The 19,326-nt window shown below is 49.7% G+C and overlaps 1 protein-coding gene across 9 annotated transcripts in view; it reads right to left on the bottom strand.

The window, feature by feature from the left end:
* Positions 1-4,950, bottom strand: part of UBE2F (ubiquitin conjugating enzyme E2 F (putative)) — a 61,449-nt gene extending 56,499 nt beyond the window's left edge. For 2 of the 9 annotated variants that reach the window (XM_079133922.1, XM_079133918.1), the window contains exon 1: positions 3,122-3,548. The gene's annotated coding sequence lies outside the window, so the exon portion shown is untranslated. Of the gene's footprint in view, positions 1-3,121; positions 3,559-3,636 lie in introns of those variants that run through there. The other 7 variants (XM_079133919.1, XM_079133920.1, XM_079133924.1 and 4 more) reach the window with 7 other exon arrangements.
* Between the last annotated feature and the right edge of the window lie 14,376 nt (positions 4,951-19,326).

Genomic DNA, 19,326 nt, shown 5'->3' with positions numbered 1-19,326 from the left:
AATGGGTCCACTGTCCACTGGAAAGTCTATTCTTCCAGGTGGTGAGGTCCCTGGGTGTGGCTCAGGGTCCTACCCTTCAGGAATAGAGAGGGCAGTGAGGTGTTTCTTTCCTTCTTCCTTTAACAAAGGTATGAAAGCAGCTTTCAAAGGACCTTTGCATTGATTCATGCTGTATTTTACTTACATCTGTGGCAACATCAACACGAACACTAAATTATATTAATGCCCCCCAAAAAGATTCTCTTCACTGGCTACTTCTAGCCATGTATGTTTTAGAGCAAGAGAAATGCAACTGATTTAAGACTTCATTTTTTCAGTTTAAGGTTCAGAGCAGTTTGAGGTGCACAGCAGTGCTGGACATTAGATAAAATTCCCACACCCCGCCCCCACAGGCTCTCTGTGAGAACAATGAACCTACACGGACGCATCATCATTTACACTGGGCAGCCACCGGTAGAATGATTCTCTAGAACCTGCCTCTGTTTCTAACACAAACTTACATTAATCTGACACTCCTCCTTACTTTACTACCATCAGAGAGGGACTGTGGCACTTTACTTCACTGAGGACAAAAATTGGTCACTCACTATTTCTGTAATTTCCTTTCTTGGCTGTTTCTGTCATCGTTGTTTGTTTGTTTGGCAGGGGCAAGAACTGGGGATTAAACCCAGGGGCACTTTACCACTGAGCTACATCCCCAGCCCTTTTTTATTTTGACAGGGTCTCACTAAATTGCTGAGGGCCTTAAGTCACGTCACTGAGGTTGGTCTCGATGATCTTGCCATCCTCCTGCCTTAGCCTCCCCAATTGCTGGGATTATAGATGTGCACCACTGCACCCAGCTGTCTTTCTTGTTTTAGTATAATTTCCTTTGAAGACCACTCTGATCATTTTAGCATAAAATGACTTAAAATTTCCAGGTGAACAGCTTGACCTCTCAACAGAGACTAAGTTTGAGGTTAAAACCCTGAAAAACAGAATGTAACAATGCCCTCTCTTCATGGGTATTTTAAACCAGCTTCTTGCACAGCTTCTCACACTGTCTTTTGTAACCCCAAAGGAATGTTACTTTTCTTTTTCCATCCTCAGTATCATGAAAACAGCATGAGTATGATCGTTATGATCATCTGGACTATACCTGGCCCTCAACACACTATGGACTCAAACACACTCCCTAGTCCCCTAAGCAGCACTGGCCTAAATGCTTCAAAAGACAGTGCTAGCACACAGCTCATAGAACTGCAAATCTGGAAAGGATTTCTATCCCCTACTCCAAGCCATTTCACCATGTGGACCCTGGGGCAACAGCCCCAGAGGGTGAGTGGTATAAAGCCACTTAGCTGCTAGAAGCAGTCACCACAGACACTGGTTTCCCTCTGAGGGCTGAATCTCAAGTGTGATTAGACACTTTAAATATGGGCAGTCTGGTGTACTTCAATTACACATCCCAAGAAAGCTGACAAGAATGTGGGAAAAACAACACATCAGTTCCACTCTGCCACGCTTTCTCCTCAGCGGACCTCCAGAGGCTCAGCCCATAATTGAGCCTGCACGTCAAGGTTTACCCAGGACATGGGAACTATCTATCCTTCAGATGGTAAAGTCACTGCACAAGGGCAAGTCCATCGAGAGTCAACTCCCCTGCCTCGGGTTATCTTGTCAGGAATCACTCAAGCAGATCTGGGCCACAGAGCAGTCAGTGCTGGCCTCCTGAGCCATGTGCCCTGATGATGAGCCAAGATTTGTGCCATCACATGGGGGTCAGGTGCCCCACACAGGTACCACCAGCTTTTCAACCTCTGGCTCACTTCAGCAATGCAAATATGATAAAAAGTTAAAAATAAAAGAACAGTGTGTGAAGAAGTCAGCAGTCAGTCTTCTAGTAAGGTCATATTAAAGGGCTGCATGCAAAAGCAAGAAGCAGGACATAAGGCCTCCATCCCTGGCTCCCTGAGGACCTGCACTAGGCAGAGCTCAGAGAGGCCTGCAAAAGTCATTGTTCGGTGGAGAAGAGTGCACCACCAAGACCCTTCTGCACCATCTAGCCTGAGGCAGTGCTGAATGCTTTTCCACCTGCTTGTCCCACAATGAAGTCTTCTCTGGGGGCATACGCCCCACACTCATTTCCACTGACAGAATCATGGCTTACTATCTTCATTGGGAGCGCTCGACTAGCCCGTGTGGAAGCACTGGGTTCAATTCTCAGCACCACCTAAAAACAAATAAGGGTATTGTGTCTATCTACAATAACAACAACAAAATACACTGGGAACTGAGTGCAAGTTTTACAAGAAAACAACACTGGTGTTTTGTCTTCCATAAAGTCATAAAACTTACTTTCCTAATGTCCTAAGAAATATAAAACTATAGTGACCATCTATTTCTCTACCATCTGTGCCATTATCACATGCCACTTCAAAGATAAACCAAAGGCCTAATTTGGAAATGTTTCCATGCTATAAAACTAAACCTATACAGAGATTCAAACAAAACAATTACTGTCAAGAAGTTAGCTGAAAATCTGCAGTTGCTTCAGAACCTCCTCGATGCCTAACTTCTCCACAATCTGGTTTAAAATTAAACTTCCCCTTTCTGGAAAAGGACACTGACCAACAGGGCGTTTCGGGAACAGTTCGGCTATTCTGAACGGCATGCTCAGCCACCAAGTTCTACAAGTCGTGATTGGCCCAGTTAATTTCCTCCTCTGGGTGGGACCTGTTTTCAGAGTGTCCCGAGAAGACTGTGTTATTTACTGGTCTGATCACCAAATGCTGCTTACGCAGCACCCAGTGCGCCTGATGAAACCAGGCATGTCACCTGCGCAGGGCCACCAGGGGCCTGAGGGCTCCAGCTGAGGGTAACCCTTCAGATACGGCTTCCCCACCTTGGAGAAGCCCCAATCCAGGCACGAGGAGTGCGACCGCGGGGCACCAGGGACCTCCGAGCTGCCCAGCAGGGGCCCGGCCCAGGACGCAGTCGCCCAGGCCTCGGCCGCACCCTGCGGCCAGCCGCCCCGGAGCCCGCCCGCCGGTTCCAGCGAGTACACCTGAGGACACCTGCCGCCTCCCGCTACCCGAACGGCGCGGCGGCCCGGGAGCCGCCGGCAGGCCGGCCGCCTCACCGTCCCGCACCGACACCCCGCTCGCTTCTGGAAGCTTCGGCCGCATCTGAGCGCCGGGTCCGCAGGGAAGGAAGGCGCGGCTTCCAGGAGTCCAGGGTCTCCCCGAGACGCGCGCCCGCCGCTCGACGCAACCCGACCCCGGCGCCCCAGCCGCTGCCGCGCCCGCGGGGAAACTGAGCCCGGCGGGAGGCCACGCCCCAGGCCACGCCCGGCAGGGCGGCCGGGCGTCCGGGCGCCGCACTGGCGCTCCGCCGCGGCGGGAAGCCCGGGCCCGGCCGCACGCCGCCGCCGCGGGCCAGCGGGGCGGCCACCTGGGCGCGGCCCGGCGCCCCGCAGCCCCCGACCCGCTCCGCCGGCGGTCACCTTGCTGCCCCGCGCGGCCCCCAGGTGCTGGGCGCGGGCGTCCGGTCGGCCCCCGCTCGCAGGCCGCCGGCCTGGCCCGGCCCGGCGTGAGGAGCCCGAGGGCCCGGCCCGGCGCCGCGGAGCCCCAGCCGTCCCCGCCCGCCGCCCCTCACCTGGGCACCCCGAGACAGGCGAGGCGGCCCGGCGCCCAACACCATGCCCGGCCGGGCGGCGGCGGCGAGACGCGGCCCCTCACAGCCGCACCGGCTCCCGGCGGCGGGACCGGAAGTGGCGGGGCGGGGACTCGGTCGTTCTCGCCCGCGGCGGCCGCGACCGCAGCGGGCCCTTTAAAAAAAAAAATTCAAAGCCGCGAAGAACTTTATTTGCAACCTGACTTGCGAACAGCGGCGTGCGCCGGCCGAGGCGGGTCTGGGCTGGGCTGCCTCTCCCACCTCGCTCATTGGTCCAGGGGCGCAGTGAGGGGGCGGGCACGGGTTCGCGGTCCTCGCTGATTGGTCAGTGGAGTCCAGGGCGGGGCCTCCGAAGTGGTTCCAGCCCTAGCGCTCCAGCGAGAGACAGGATCCGGATTCCTTATTTCCATTCATTCGGTGATGTGCGGGGCTTGGGGGCTTGGAACTGACCAAGCACCAAACCGGAACTGACGGCTTCCGTGAGTGGAGTGCCCACTGTGTCCAGCTCAGTGACGAATGCAAAGGATGAGGCCCGCCCCAGCGGCCTGCAGTGCAGGGACTATGGGATGGGGCGATCAGACGTGCAAATAAGCACCCGTTGGCCAGCGGGGAAGTGAGTGGCCCGTTCCTGCCCGTTTTGGCCCTTTCCGATCCGTTTGATACACATGCTTTAAAAATCTCAAGTCGTCCCTATTCTAGCTTATGGAGTGCAAATTCTTATCTGGCCCTTAAGTGTACCTGTGTGATTGACGGCGGGCTACTCTGGGTGGGGTTAGGCAAGCTTCTGGAGCAGTGAGCGGGCCATCAGAAAGATGAGATTAACCAGAGACAGGAAGAAAGATCCAAAGAGTGAGACTTGTTTTCAAGAGCCCCATTGAACGATTTTAAACCGTGGCGTGAAGATTAGGCTTGTTTTGTTTCGTTTTGTTCAAACTCGGGCTTCCACTCACAAAGCACATGCTCTACCACTGAGCTACATCCCAGACCCTAGATCTTCTTTCTAAAAGAGGCTTTTGGACCTGTGAGCTGGTGGGAGGGGAGCCAAAAGAACCCTAATAACTAACATTCTTCTGTTGGGAATGTTTCTACCTTCTTTGCCCAGCCAACTCCCAAGTTTTCCTAAGCTTAGGCGCCACTTTCTCAGAGAGGCCTTCCGGGCCCAGGTCTCAGGAGGGTACCCCGGCCCTGGGTGTCTTCCCTGGAGCCCTGCACTGCTGGCTTCTTGTTGCTCAACATGTGTTGTCATTGCCTAGAGCACACCCTGAGCACATACTGGGTGCTCAGAACACATATGCTGGGTAGATATTGAAGCCAGAATTGGGAACAGGTAGTTAGTGTAGAAATAGGGGATCAGGTCAAATCGAGGAAATGGAGGCCATAAAGTCATCTGCCTCTGGAAGTTGGAGACTGCCCCTGGAAGGATGGAATGTCAAGGATCTCCGGAGGCCATTGATTACCAAATTTACCTGCCTTTATCAAGTACTGCAAGCATGGAGCTGCTGATTAATGCCCCCTGGGTCCTTATCTGCCTGAATCACCCTGGCCCTCCCCCTGCCCATGGTTTCTCACTTAATGCAAAACCAGGCCTAGTCACGTAGGCAGGAAAGAGAGATAAGGGAGGAGAAAACTGGAGAACAAAAGAGAATTTAACCTATAAAAGATGTAGGGTGCACTCACTTCTTGGGACTTTTAGAACATCAGCCATGGCCCCATTCATCCTGCTGGGAGAAGTCTGTATTATTACCTTTAAATAAAACCTGTTTAATATGCTTGTCTTGGCGTGCTTCTCTAGTGTTCAATCTTCAACATTAGAAGGAGCAGAACTCGTCACCGGTAAACGGCGGTATCAATATTGCAAGAACATGTGCAGAGTCCTGGCAAGAGAAGATAAGGACTGAAAGCAAGGCTGTGGGGGAACACGCAGTTGGAGTGGCTAGGACACTTGCTCACTCTGGGAGCTGCTGGAGAACCAGCTGCACTGCTCACTGCCCACAGGAGCCTGAATCTCACCATTGCGGGTGAACAGCACCATTTCCAGTCATTTTGTGAGGCACACCAGGCCCTAACCTAAGGCTTGGTCAGCACCCACTGGGTTCTTATCTTCTTCATTCCTCACAAGAACCCCACGAAGCAGATGTTTTCATATCCCCACTTTAGAATCAAGGTGACTGAGGAACAGAAGTTGAATGGTCTGCTCAACATGGCAGAGCTGGCTGTGAGCTCAGGCATTTGAGCGTGGGCCTTGCGCCCACCAGCACGCTGACCCAGAGGCAGGGCTGACGCCAGCAGGAAGGAAAGGGGCAGAATTGCCCTCAGTGAAGAATTAGTCTTCAACCTGCCTTCGGTTGGACACAAAAGATCTTGAAGACTGGGTATGTCCACAGAGCCTAAGGAGGTCAACTCTGGGGACTGGCCAGGCACTATTGCCTGTAGGCCTCTCCTCAGCCTTGGCCTCTGTGGGCTGGCCTTGCCCACCTAGATGCCTTGGTGGAGCTGGGCCTAGCCTCAGACACATCATTACACTGCAGGGCACAGCAGGGCTGGCCCTTCCCTCTCCCTGTCACATTCTCTGGGAGGGGCTGCTGGGCTTGGGTCATCTGCCTGCTGTGTGTGGCACAGGGACTCAATGGTGAGCCTCCCAAGGAGTGATACTGCCAGAGGAGGGGAGGTGGAGACGTCCACCAAATGTCCTCCCCACCTTTAGACCTTGCGCAGCAGCTCCCAAGTCCAACCAGGAGCTTCCAGCTGGGGCACAGAAGGGAGGTGTCTCTGCTATGGCCTGGGGGAGGGTCCCCTCCCAAACTCGTTAGAAACAACCCCTAGTGCAACAGTGTTAGGAGGTGAGGCCCAGTGGGGGGCGTTTGCTGGATGAATTAGTGCTGCCATGGAAGCTTGCAGGAGTGGCTCTCTTCTGCTCTTCGGCCCTGTGGGGACCCCAAAAAGGCTGTCATCAAGTGCTGGCACCTTGACCTTGAGCTTATCAGCCTCCAGAACTGTTGAGAACTTTATTTGGAGAAACTTGTATAATAAGTGTCTTGTCTCTTACAGTCCTGGAGTCAGGCAGCCCAGGCTTGCTGCTGCTGCTGCTGCTGCTGCTGCTGCTGCTGCTGTTTTTTTTTTTTCCTTAAAGTGCTGGGAAATAAACTGAGGGCCTTTGCTGGTATGTACCAGGAAGCACTCTACCACTGGGCGACATCCCCAACCTTGAATTTCTGCCTATAAATTTCCCAGTCTGGTATTCTGGTATAGTAACACAAAAGGGACAGAAACGGTCCCTGTGTTCAATCAGGCCTGCCTCTTCATACAGCGGCAGCTGCTTCTAAAGCAACTGAGTGTTGCAGCAGCTGTGAGAAGCGAACACACCTTCGCCCCACGGCCGGGGCACTGTAGCGGCCACTGTGCTGCAGGGGCACCTGGATCTGTGAGGTTGGCTGTAAGGAGAGGCCAGGTCACGGCCCAAGCACTGTGGCACATTTCACGGGAATTTGGGATGCTGAAGTCACTCCTGCAGAGAAGTACTACTTTGTTTTGGATTGTGATAGTACCTGAAGTTTCCATTGTTCCAGGTATTTGAAGTTGTCCACTTCAGCGGGTGCTGGGTGTGCAAAGCCACAAAACACTTTTTCTCTTAAAGGAACCATGGCTGAAAATGTGTGTCTGTCAGAATTGATGGAAACACTTGAGTGAACAAGGCAGGAGCAGGATCCAGAGCCACCATCCTATGTTATGGCATCTGTAAATGGTCCAGGATGATGTCCACAGGGAAGGCATCTCTGGCTACAGCCCTGAGGTCCCTCCAGGGTCCCTTAAGGCAGTTTCACCTCCAGATAGAGCCCCTCCACCATAGCCCCAGCTCTTGCTGGAGACTGGGGTGAAGAACCAACACTCCATGACTACTTCCTGAACCCTCACAGCTAGTGTCCAGCAGGGCTCGGGTGATGGCAGTGCTGCAGGAGCCACAATTCAGAGCGGACCTGGGCTTTTGCTTTTGTTGGCAGCAGGTGACCCAGCACAGCTCGTTAGGAGGTCAATTAAAGTTAAAAAAAAATCTTCTGATCCTTTGACCCAGTAACACCGCCCTTGTCCTAAGGAAGTACTCCAAAGCAGAAAAAGTCCTGGCACAAAAATGCCCATTGTATTTTGTACAATAGTGAAAACCTGGAAACGGCCTCATGCTTGGTGCAAGGGATGATCAGCTACATCGCCTCCGGCTCAGTACAGGAAAGTGCAGCCATCCAGCATGATCCTCCCAGGTTACATGGAGCCCTGAATACTCATTTCGTCCAATGGGCAGCATTCAAACTGCACATGGGGTGACTGCCACAGAAGGAGCCAGGTCAGGGCAGAGCCTAGACGTGAGTGGACAGAAGTGGGACTCAGGTCTGTGTCAGGGCAGTTGGATTGGCAGTGATTTTTCTCCTTTTTTTTCTTCAAACTTTTACTTTTGTGTATGTTCACAAGATACAAAGGTTTCTTATGGGTGTCACTGATCCTTAACTTGAAGCACAGATCTTGGGTTCAGAAGTTTTCTATGCTGCCCTTGGTCAGAGGAGTAAGTTATGGGGAAGCACAGGATTCTCCGCACAGAGTTTAAAACACAGCCTGGATCATGCTTCAAAAAGCCTTTCTAGGGGCTGGGGTTGTGGCTCAGTGGTGGAGCACTTGCCTAGCACGTGTGAGGCACTGGGTTCGATTCTCAGCACCACATATAAATAAGTAAATAAAGGTCCATCGACAACTAGAAAAAAAAAAAAAAAACAACAACAACTATTTAAAAGGAAGCCTTTCTAAGTCCCAAGAACACAGATGAAATCCTTTTGAAATAAATGCCCAGTTTGGTGATAAGCGGATGATGACACTTAATGGAGGGTGGGAGGGGGACAAGAATGGAGGAAGGAGGGACTGTATAGAGGGAAAAGAGGGGTGGGAGGGGTGGGGGGGAAGGAAAAAAATAACGGAATGACTCAAACACCATTACTCTATGTAAATATATGAACATGCAAATGGTATGCTGTTACTCCATGTGCAAACAGAAACAACATGTATCCCATTTGTTTACAATAAAAATAAATTTAAAAAAAGAATAATTCACCCACTCTTAAAAAAAAAATAAGTAAGTAAATAAATAAATAAATAAATGCCCAGTTTGGGATTAAATCCATGCAGCAATGGAATTGTTTCTATGTGGGCTGGACTTATACTACATTAAGGTCCGTTCAAAGAAGTCGTGAACAGACATTTCCTAAAGGAAATATAGTCTGGCACACAGCAACTGGCAGGCACATACACCATCTGCATTTCAGAGACCAGGGGACGGCCCTCCAGAGCACGGGGTGAGTAAAAAGAAAAGATGGAGAAGCCACACAGACGTGAGCGGTGAGCTGCAGCAGGAGGAAGAAGGATTCAAAGATATTGTCTCCTGGCACCATTGGCACCTGGTACTGAGGAAGTTCAAGTAGAAGACGGTGGTCAGAAAGGCGAGGCAGCAGGATCCTTACCTGAAGGGAGGGTGTGATCAGCTACCTAGAGGAGTATCCCAAGAAACAATGAGAACTGAAACAGGGATGAGAGCTGAATGAAGCGACTGGAGTTTTAAGAATCGATAGGTATGTTTCATCCCTCAATTCAACAACAGCCTAGTGCGAGGTGTTAAGAAACCCTTTCACCTAGGAGAAAAAGAAAGAAATGTAAACTGTTCAATAACCTTAATGGCAAACAGGCACGATCTGGACACAGAGTCACAAACCTCAAGGTCTCTCCAGGTGCGCATCTGCTATCTGTTCAGGCCTCACTGGGTCAGGGCAGCATTGAAAGACTCTGGGAATCTGAACCACATGAAGGAACCAGTCAATGACCAGGGAGCAGTAAGATGAGACCTGGGATCCAGAAATGGCCAGTACCGTGGAAGGGCCTGAGCCAGCAGCCTAGGGAGGATGCCCAGTGGGAACACTGGTTAAAGTGTTTGTGATTTGTTTGTTTGTCTTGTTTTGTTTTGTTTGGGGATGGAGCAAAAGGCCTTGCCCATACTATCCACTGAGCTACATCCCCAGCCTCAGGGGGGAACAGGTTAAAATGTCACCCCCCGTCACGTCACTGGATTGTTGTCAGTAGTGACAACCTGGAAGCAACCTAAATATGCTCTTTTGGGACAATGCAGATGCCCCAGAGAGTGAGGTAAGCATGTGCCCCTGCACAGGAAAGTGTCCATTATGTTTGGTGAAATGAACAGACAAGGTGGAATGTCATGAAGAGTGCATTTATGTGAACATAGCTTGTTTAGATAGGGATGAGTTCATGAGCAGTCCAAAAATGTGTAAAAGCACGTTGCCTTAGTGTGCTAGGGTTGCTGGGACTACGCAGCACACACTGAGTGACTTCAACCAAAGAAATGCATTTGAGTGCATGTCTCCCAGCCAGAAGCCAGAGGCCGAGATCAGGGCGCCAGCGGGCTTCTGGGGAGCCAAGGGATGGATCAGTGTAGGCCTCTCTCCTTGGCTTGCAGATGTCCACATTTTCCCTGCATGTGTCTGCCTCCAGCTGTCCCCTTTATATAAGGATGCTAGTCAGTTTAGGTTAGGGACAACTCTAATGATCTTGCTTTAAACTGAGTACCTCTCCCCCACCCCCCGATTTCCTAGTAAGTTTTTTTAAATTTATTTTTATTGTAAACAAATGGGATACATGTTGTTTCTGTTTGTACATGGAGTAACACATACCATTTGCGTAATCATACATTCACATAGGGTAATGAGGTTTGATTCATTATGTTCTTTTTTCCTTCCCCCCACCCCTCCCACCCCTCTTTTCCCTCTATACAGTCCCTCCTTCCTCCATTCTTGTCCCCCTCCCACCCCCCATTATGTGTCATCATCCGCTTATCAGTGAGATCATTCGTCTTTTGGATTTTTGAGATTGGCTTATCTCACTTAGCATGATATTCTCCAATTTCATCCATTTGCCTGCAAATGCCATAATTTTATTATTCTTTATAGCTGAGTAATATTCCATTGTGTATATATACCACAGTTTCTTTATCCAGTCATCAATTGAAGGGCATCTAGGTTGGTTCCACAGTCTGGCTGTTGTGAATTGAGCAGCTATGAACATTGATGTGGCTGTATCTCTGTAGTGTGCTGATTTTAAGACCTTTGGGTATAGGCCCAGGAGTGGGATAGCTGGGTCAAAATGGTGGGTCCATTCCAAGTTTTCTAAGGAATCTCCACACTGCTTTCCAGAGTGGCTGCACTAATTTGCAGCCCCACCAGCAATGTATGAGTGTACCTTTTCCCCCACATCCTCTCCAACACCTATTGTTGCTTGTATTCTTGATAATCGCCATTCTAATTGGGGTGAGATGGAATCTTAGGGTAGTTTTGATTTGCATTTCTATTATTACTAAAGATGGTGAACATTTTTTCATATGTTTGTTGATTGCTTGTAGATCTTCTGTGAAGCGTCTGTTCATATCCTTAGCCCATTTGTTGATTGGGTTATTTGTATTCTTCGTGTAGAGTTTTTTATATATTCTGGAAATTAGTGCTCTATCTGAAGTATGAGTAGCAAAGATATTCTCCCACTCTGTAGGCTCTCTCTTCGCATTGCTGATCATTTCCTTTGCTGAGAGAAAGCTGTTTAGTTTGAATCTATCCCAGTTATTGATTCTTGCTTTTATTTCTTGTGCTATGGAAGTCCGATTAAGGAAGTCTGATCCTAAATCAACAAGTTGAAGATTTGAACCTACTTTTTCTTCTATAAGATGCAGGGTCTCTGGTCTAATTTCAAGGTCCTTGATCTATTGTGAGTTGATTTTTGTGCAGGGTGAGAGATAGGGGTTTAGTTTCATTCTGTTGCATATGGATTTCCAGTTTTCCCAGCACCATTTGTTGAAGAGGCTATCTTTTCTCCATTGCATATTTTTGGCACCTTTGTCTAGTATGAGAAAATTGTATTTATTTGGGTTTGTGTCTGTGTCCTCTATTCTGTACCATTGATCTACCTGTCTATTTTGGTGCCAATACCATGCCATTTTTGTTACTATTGCTCTGTAGTATAGTTGAAGTTCTGGTATTACGATACCCCGTTTCATTCTTCCTGCTAAGGATTGCTTTAGCTATTCTGGGTTTCTTATTCTTCCAGATGAATTTCATGATTGCGTGCTCTATTTCTGTAAGGTACATCATTGGGATTTTAATTGGAATTACATTGAATTCGTATAGCACTTTTGGTAGTATGGCCATTTTGACAATATTAATTCTGCCTATCCAAGAACATGAGAGATCTTTCCATCTTCTAAGGTCTTCCTCAATTTCTCTCTTCAATGTTTTGTAGTTTTCATTGTAGAGATCTTTTATCTCTTTGGTTAGATTGATGCCCAAGTATTTTATTTTTTTTGAGGTTATTGCAAATGGAGTTGTTTTCCTCATTTCCCTTTCAGCTAGATTTATGCGTGTTGATTTATAGCCTGCTATTTTGCTGAATTCATTGATGAAGTCTAGAAGTTTTCTGGAGGAGTTTTTTGGATCCTCTAAATAGAGAATCATGTCATCAGCAAATAGTGACAGCTTAAGTTCCTCTTTTCCTATTCGTATCCCTTTAATTTCTTTGGTCTGCCTAATTGCTCTGGCTAGATTTTGAGGACAATGTTGAAAAGAAGTGGTGAAAGAGGACATCCCTGTCTTGTTCCTGGTTTTAAAGGGAATGGCTGCAGTTTTTCTCCATTAAGAATGATGTTGGCCATGAGCTTAGCATAAATAGCCTTTACAATGTTCAGGTATGTTCCTACAATCCCTATTTTTTCTAGTGTTTTGAGCATGAAGGGGTGTTGTATTTTGTTGAACGCTTTTTCTGCGTCAATTGAAATAACCATATGATTCTTATCCTTAAGTCTATTGACATGATGGATTACATTTATTGATTTACAGATGTTAAACCATCCTTGCATTCCAGGAATGAACCCCACTTGATTGTGGTGCACAATTTTCTTAATATGTTTTTGGATATGGTTTGCCAATATTCATCAAGGATACTGGTCTAAAATTTTCTTTCCTTGATGTGTCTTTGCGTGGTTTGGGTATGAGGGTGATATTAGCTTCATAGAATGAGTTTGGTAGGGTACCCTCCTTTTCTATTTTCTGGAATACTTTGAGAATTATTGGAATGAGATCTTCTTTGAAGGTCTTGTAGAACTCGGCTGAGAATCCGTCTGGTTCTGGGCTTTTCTTGGATGGTAGATTTTTAATGGCTTCTTCTATTTCATTGCTTGATATTGATCTGTTTAAATTGTGTATGTCCTCCTGGTTCAGTTTGGGAGGAGCATAAGTCTCTCGAAATTTGTCACTGTTTTCGGTACTTTCTATTTTGTTGGAGTACAGATTTTCAAAGTAGCTTCTCATTATGTTATGTATCTCAGTGGTGTCTGTTGTGATATTTCCTTTTTTATCATGAATTTTAGTAATTTCAGTTTTCTCTCTCCTTCTCTTTGTTAGTGTGGCTAAGGGTTTGTCTATTTTGTTTACTTTCTCAAAGAACCAACCTTTTGTCAATTTTTTGAATTGTTTCTTTTGTTTCAATTTCATTGATTTCAGCTTTGATTTTAATTATTTCCTGTCTTCTACTACTTCTGCTATTATTCTGTTCTTCTTTTTCTAGGGCTTTGAGCTATAATGTTAGGTCATTTAGTTGTTGACTTTTCATTCTTTTCTGGAATGCGGTCCATGCAATGAATTTTCCTCTTTGTACTGCTTTCATAGTGTCCCAGAGATTTTGATATGTTGTATCGTCATTCTCATTGACCTCTAAGAATTTTTTTTATCTCCTCCCTGATGTTTTTTGTTATCCATGTTTCATTCAATAGCATATTATTTAGTCTCCAGGTGTTGGAGTAATTTCTCTTTTTTATTTTGTATTGATTTTTACTCTCAGTCCATTATGATCTGATAGAACACAAGGCAGTATCTCTTTTTTTTGCATTTCCTAAGGGCTGCTCTGTGGCATAGCATATGGTCTATTTTCAAGAAGGTTCCAGGTGCTGCTGAGAAGAAAGTGAATCCGCTCGTTGATTGATGGAATATTCTATATATGTCTAATAAGTCTAGGTTATTGATTGTGTTATTGAGTTCTATGGTTTCTTTGGTTGGTTTTTGTTTGGAAGATCTATCTAGTGGTGACAGCGGTCCATTAAAGTCACCCAGAATTATTGTGTTGTAGTCTATATGATTCCTGAAATTGAGAAGGATTTGTTTGATGTACAGGGATGCACCATTGTTTGGGGCATAAATATTTACTAACGTTATGTCTTCCTGATTTATGGTTCTCTTAAGCAGTATGAAATGTCCTTCTTTATCCCTTCTGACTATCTTTGGCTTGAAGTCCACTTTATCTGATATAAGGATGGAAACCCCCACTTTTTTACTGAGTCCATGTGTGTGGTAGGTTTTTCCCATCCTTTCACCTTTAGTCTGTGGATGTCTTTTTCTATGAGATGAGTCTCTTGCAGGCAGCATATTGTTGGGTCTTTCTTTTTAATCCATTCTGCTAGGCGATCAGTTTGCTGACTGTTGTCGGACGATCAGGAGGCGAACCTCGTGCATTGGGTGATGGACAGGAGTCCTGAGCACCTCTTTTAAGACCCTGTCTTTAAATAAGCTTACGTTCTAAGCTGTGGGATTAGGAATTCAACCATAACATGTACACACCATGGTTTTTTGTGTGTGGTACTGGGGATTGAACCCAGGGCCTTGCATATTTGCATATGATGGGCAAGCACTCTACCACTGAGCTACATTCCAGCCTCCCCTGTTTGTTTGTTTGTTTGTTTGTTTTTTGTTTGTTTGTTTGTACTAGAGGTTGAACCCAGAGGCTCTTATCCACTGATGGGCCATCATGTGTGACAATGTACACCATTTGTAACAGTTGCTCTCGGCAACAGTGTGGGGTAGAGGTAGGAACAGGAGTTTTTTCACTTCAAAGAACCCTGACAGTTCTGATTTGCTTGGGGGCATGGCCAGGGGAGTGTATGTCAAGGACCTTGTTCTAAACACTGCCGATCTAGTGCTGACTGAGGTGCGGAGTGGGCTGTACCCAGCTAAAGGACCTCCTCTGAGTTCCTCCTCACCTTTCCCAGGTAGGGAAGCCACGTGAGAGTCCTGGCTGTGAATGGCAGGAGCTGTGGCACCCCAGACCGGGCACTCCTGACCTCAACAAGGTGTGGGGGCTGCCTGCAGAGCAGTCCCAGTCTCCTATGGGCACCTCACAGGAGCCTCTGGGAGTGGTCTTGGATGCTAGGCCCGTCCACCTCCATCTCCTGTTGTTGTCTATCCATCCACAGGGCCCCTAGCCATGGACACTAGAATGGAGGACAGTTGAAGGCACACCAGATCAGCCCCTCCACCCCAAATCAGTCTGCTGGAGGGGTGGGATTTTCCCTTGGAAACTGGGATCCCAGCTGGCTCTCATGCAAAGGAGGATGCATATCACCCCCAGCTCTACCAGACAGGGACCATCCTTCTGAGGGCCACCTAGAGGTGCCTACCCAGCCTGCAAGAAGGTTCTTCCACAAAGGAGCACCAGAGGTGAGGTGCGTGCTCACCAAAGCCTTCTGGGGGACATAGAGGCGCTTGGAGACCCAGGTCAGCTTGAGTACAGACTGGGCACTGTGGAAGCTGGGTGCAGGGTGGCCCCCGCCTGGCTTTGCCTCCCCGTCCCCAGCTCAGGCCTTAGATGAGGTGGCACTGTTGTGGCTGAGCCCCTCGGAGGCCTCCAGGCTCTACACTGTCCAGAGCGCTGGGTGGCCTTGCTGCAGACTCAGTCTGCAGTCTTTCCCCAGACAGCGGAGACGGGGCGTCCAGTCACATTCACTATGCAGATACACGCCATGCGGGGCTACAGGGCCCCCTTACTCAGAGCAGCGATACGTGGGTCAGGCAGGGGGCAGTGTGAACGGGTGTGTAGACGCAGACAGGTGCCCTCCTCTGCTTCTTCCAGTCTGTAAGTGCTAGTGACCTCGCCCAGGAGCCACATAGGGGCTGGCCCAGGTTGGGCACCTGGGGCAGGGGAAGGAGGTGAGGAACCACTAGGACAGTCGGCTGCAACGAGGCTCCAAGGGTGAGCCTGCACGGTCGGGGCAGGGCAGGCCTGGCAGGGCCAGGGTGCTGGTCTGCGTCCCCAGAGCCTGCGAGTCCCAGGAGGGCTCTGAACAGTGCTCCCTGGGCCTGGCAGCACTTGGAGGGAGCTGAAGGAGCTGGCTGCAGGGCAGGGCCAGCCTCCAGGGCAACTCCAGGACTGAGGACGAGCAAAGTAAAGTTAGCGGAGCCGCGGTGCCCACGGTGGGAAGAGTGTCTTTACACCAGAGAGCCGTCCACCCTCCCAAAATGGGCTGAAGGACTCCTAACCCACCCTCACCCGCACTGCGCTGCTCACCACTTCAGAGGAGAGATTACAAAGGAATTTAGCTTCCAGAGCCAAAGGTGGAAGTTAACAGGAAGCCTTCAGAACTCCCCGGAGAATACTGTCATCGAACGAGGCCGGTTCCCAGGCACAAAATACACTATAAAGGACAAAAAATACACAGAGAACGACATTAACCTTTAGGGCTTGTCTTAATCAAGTGAAACCAGCAAGACGATAAGAGGACAAGCCACAGCGCGGGAGAAGGCCTTCGCGGTGCGCAGGACGCCAAGGCTTCATGTGCAGAACTAGAGTCTGTAAGTCAGGAAAGGCAGAAATTCCCAGAGAAAAATCAGCACTTCCCAGAAGAGGTCCTCCAACTGGCCGGCAGCGTGAAAGGGCCCCCTCGCTGGTCACCGGAACAGGAAGCCGCTGGGGGCGTCGCTCGTCACCCAGCGGCAAGCAGCTGGGAGACGCGGAGGGAGCCTGTGGGCGCGAGGGCCTGAAGCACAGCGGCGGGCAGGGCCGCGGGGAAGGCGCGCCCCTTCCACACGGGGCGCTCGGCCGCGCCCTCTGCCCGGATCGCCTCCCGCGGCCGCGCCTCAGGTACCGCCGGAGGGCCGTCCCTGTGCGCCCAGGGGCGGCGGAGAGGGGCCCGCAAGGCCAGCGGCCTCCGCCAGCACCCACCCCTGCCTCCGCAGCGGGAGCAAAGCCCTGGGCTCCCGCGGGGCATCCGGCGTGACGCGAGCGAGGCTGGAACCTGGGCTCCGACGCGGGCCTCGGGCGGGAGGGCGCTTTGGTCCCGCGCCCGCTGGGCTCTCCGAGGCGCGCTGGGAAGCGGAGCCCAGTCCCGCGCGTCTCCTCCGGGGCCGCCTAACGGAGGCGGGGGCGCAGGCCGCGCTCCCCGCGGGGACCGCCAGGTCCCCACGCGCAGCCGCGCTGCGCAGACCCCGCGCCCGGCGCCGTGCCGTCCTCGGCCCGCGCGCTCCGGCCCAGAGGACGGAGAACCGCAGACGGAGACCGTGCAGACGCTTCCGCGAAGCAGGCCTCCCACCCGCGCGGCTCGGGCAGCGGACTCCGGGGCGCGGACGTGCCGGGACCCCCGGTTCCCCGCCCCTGCGAGCCTGCGCCGCCCGTCCTCTGGGAGCTCCCCAGGCCCAGGCTCGGGCCGCCCCGGAGCACGGGTGGAACCGCCATGGAGGGCCTGGGCTTGGGCTCGTGGCGGGGCGCCGCCTAGCGTGCGGGAGCCCCGGGTTCGGTGCTCACACCACCTGCGAATAAATGAGATAAAGGGCCGCCGACAGCAAAGCGGAAGGAAACCCCGAGAAGTGGTTACAGGGGCATCTGCCTTTTCCCTCGTCTTGGGGGAAAGGATTCAACTTCTCACCAGGAACTTCCCCGGGAGTTATAGGTGTTTTGTTTTGTAGGTTTTTCTTTTTCATCAAGTCGAGGAAACAGCCCTTGAGTCCTATTTAACGAGGTGGTTTTTTTTTGTTTTGTTTTGTTTTGTTTTAATCATGAACGGGATTGGATTTTGTCGGATACTTTTCAGCCTCAGTTGGTATGATACAGCATTACCTTTTCAGCTTGTTGAAGGCATGGATTCTGTTATTATCATTATTTTGTACTGGGAGATTGAAATCAAGGGCAGTTAACTACTGAGCCACATCCCCAAACCTTTTTCTTCTTTGAGACAGGGTCTCACTGAGTTGCTTAGGGCCTCGCTAAATTGCTGAGGTTGCCTTTGAACTCAGGATCCTCTTGTTTCAGCCTCCCCAGCCGCTGGGATTAAAGGCCTGTGTAGCCCATACTTGTCTTTTTGAGTCTGGGCTATTTTGCTGAATATGATGATCTCTCAATTCTGTTCATTTCCCTGTAAAGGACAAGATTTCTTCCTTGTTTATGACTGAATGATACTCCATTGGGTATATATACTACATCTCCTTTATACATTTGGATGAAGCATTTTTAAAAATGCCCTTTAGTTACAGTTATGTACGTGTTTCCCTACAAGATTGTGCTTAAGCTGTCTGAGCCTTGCAGGGCTTTCTGCTGTGATTCACTATTCCGTGAGCTGGCTGAGTTCTATCAACCCCTTATCTGGTCTCAGGTTCTTAGTGGCCTGTGTCCCTGAGCTGTGACCTCCCGGTGGTGCTCGGCCTTCTCGCCCAGGTGAGGCAGACGGACCAGAGGGCTGGAGGAGGCTGTGGGAGACGCTTCCCTTTCTGTCTAGGCTTTCGCTGTGGAGAACCTTCTGGACAAGATTCAGAACTGTTACTTGCCACTCCCCTGCCACCTGGGAGCCCTTTCCTTGGCTCAGCACTGTGAGACCCTCCAGGCAGGGTTCCCAGAAGTACAATCCCTGAAAATCTGTGGTCCCCTACAACTGCAGCCTCGTGCTGGTCCGCTCCGCCTGCAGGAATTCTGCCCACCCTCTGAGCTCGTGACCTTTGCGTTTGTTCCATTGTTTACGCTGTTGGGACAAATGTCAGCGTCTTGCCATTTGCAGACTTTGTTTTCAATAATCAAGATCTCCTGACCCTCCAGAACACAATCACGCATGACTCCCAGTTCACCAGGAACAAGTGAGTCATTTTACTAACTACATCATGAACCTTTAAGAAGGTTTCAGGTTTGGAAACCTGCAAATAAAAAGCAAAAAGAGAACAAAACCACAAAAACGAAAATGTAGGAAGTGTTTTGATTCCCTGCCCCGCCCCCCGGCCCTGAGTCAGCTTTCAATAGGGGAAGTGAACTTGTGAGGCAGAGCAGAAAATCCGTGTCTTTCTCCATCACTTAAACTCTTACAAACTTAGCAAGTATTGACTTGAAGGAGTGATGATCTCCCCGAGATGAGGAGGAGGAGGGAGAGAGGAAGAGAAAGAAACATGTCCCTTTTCAAAATAAGTCGCAGTGGCAGAGCAGCAAGGGCTGCATTCAAAGCATCAAGTGGACCGCCTGGTGGCCCTGTCCTCCTCATTCATTTCAGCCATGATGAAGATTCACAGATGTCACATCATGTGGGGTGGTTTACACGGGGCAAGTCTCCTGTCTTCCATTTTATTATCATACAAAAGCAGTAGACACGTTTACTGACACGCAGGGATTTTCCCCCATAATTTCTAACAGTGTTGAATTTTGGGTCATTTTGCTAATTAAAGGACTGTTTTTGTTTGATTGTTCTTGTAAGTAAGCAGCAGACTAATGTGTGTGTAGAGGTATAATCACTCTTTATATCTGAAAATTCAGGCTGGGAGAAACAAAGATGCCAAAATGAGAAGAAGTGAG

The sequence above is a fragment of the Sciurus vulgaris genome, assembly GCF_902686455.1.
Source record: "Sciurus vulgaris genome assembly, chromosome: 3".
NCBI lineage: Eukaryota > Metazoa > Chordata > Mammalia > Rodentia > Sciuridae > Sciurus > Sciurus vulgaris.
The sequence above is the reverse complement of the archived record's forward strand: the minus strand, read 5'-3'. Positions and strand labels throughout refer to the sequence as shown.